Source organism: Perkinsus marinus, assembly GCF_000006405.1.
Source record: "Perkinsus marinus ATCC 50983 genomic scaffold scf_1104296962834, whole genome shotgun sequence".
Classification (NCBI taxonomy): Eukaryota; Perkinsozoa; order Perkinsida; family Perkinsidae; genus Perkinsus; species Perkinsus marinus.
Window position 1 is genome coordinate 1 of NW_003205299.1, and position 1,299 is coordinate 1,299.

At 49.5% G+C, this 1,299-nt stretch overlaps 3 non-coding genes across 3 annotated transcripts; all 3 read left to right on the forward strand.

Moving 5' to 3' along the window:
• Positions 1-235: 235 nt before the first annotated feature.
• On the forward strand, positions 236-317 carry Pmar_PMAR014286. The gene has a single exon. It is a non-coding gene; the product is annotated as a tRNA-Ser (tRNA).
• Positions 318-760: 443 nt separating this feature from the next.
• Pmar_PMAR014287 lies at positions 761-842 on the forward strand. The gene has a single exon. It is a non-coding gene; the product is annotated as a tRNA-Ser (tRNA).
• Positions 843-1,161: 319 nt separating this feature from the next.
• On the forward strand, positions 1,162-1,245 carry Pmar_PMAR014288. Its single transcript has one exon. It is a non-coding gene; the product is annotated as a tRNA-OTHER (tRNA).
• Positions 1,246-1,299: the final 54 nt, after the last annotated feature.

The window sequence follows — 1,299 nt, forward strand, 5'->3', positions numbered from 1 at the left end:
AATTCGCTGTCGTTGCAGCCATCATTTGGGAAGAGACCTCTCACGAAGAGTGCGAGCGATACCATTACTACGCCGACGTTCTTGTCAAAGCGCTGGGCTACGTATGCAAGAATGCGAGTCAGCTTAATATCATTGTCCTTGCTGAGGCGCTCCGCGATGCTGTGAGCCACTCCTCTAGCAACATGAACAGGGTGGCAATTCTCATGGGCAGAGATGAGATCCACTGCGTTTTCCAGACAGCGTGTCCGAGGTGTTAAGGAGGTGAACCCGAGACCCACTAGGCTAAGCCTGCGCAGGTTCGAATCCTGCCGCTGTCGTATGTCTGATTGCGTTTGTGTTTTCAAGACATCTGAGCAGCCTCGCCTTCGAATCCTTATAGCGATTCTGATGAACATTAGGAATAAGTAGGTTGCGAACTAACCAAAGCGCATGACATTTGAGGAACATTGATGAGAATTGATGTATATCCCAAAAAATGTATCTACCTCTAGACTCTTATCCTATATAAGCCCTACCATTTCAGCGGATTCGCTGTCGTTGCAGCCGTCATTTGGGAAGAGACCTCATATGAAGAGTGCGAACGATGTCATTACTTCGCCGACGTTCCTGTCAAAGCGTTGGGCTACGTACGCAAGGATGCGAGTCAGCTAAATATCATCGCCCTTGCAGAGGTACTCCGCGATGCTGTGAGGGACTCCCCTAGCAACATGAACAGGGCGGCGATTCTCATCGGGAGAGATGAGATCTTTCGAAATTTTCAGACAGCGTGTCCGAGTGGTTAAGGAAGTAGACTTGAAATCCTTTAGGCTCTGCCTGCGGAGGTTCGAATCTTGCCGCTGTCGTATGTCTGATGGCGTAAGGGTTTTCAAGACATCTGAGCAGTCTCGCTTTCGAATCCTCATAGCGACTCCGATGGACATTATGAACGAGTAGGATGCGAACGAACTGATGCGCATGACATTTGAGGAACATTGATGAGAATTGATGTATATCCCAAAAAATGTATCTAGTCAAAGCGCTGGGCTACGTATGCAAGAATGCGAGTCCGCTAAATATCATCGTCCTTGCTGAGGTGCTCCGCGATGCTGTGAGCCACTCCCCTAGCAACATGAACAGGGTGGCGATTCTTATGGGCAGAGACGAGATCCTCTGCGTCTTCCAGACAGCGTGTTCGAGTGGTTAAGGAGATGGGACTTGAATCCATTGGGGCTCTGCCTGCGCAGGTTCGAAATCCTGCCGCTGTCGTATGTCTGATGGCGTATGGGTTTTCAAGACATCTGAGCAGTCTCGCTTTCGAAT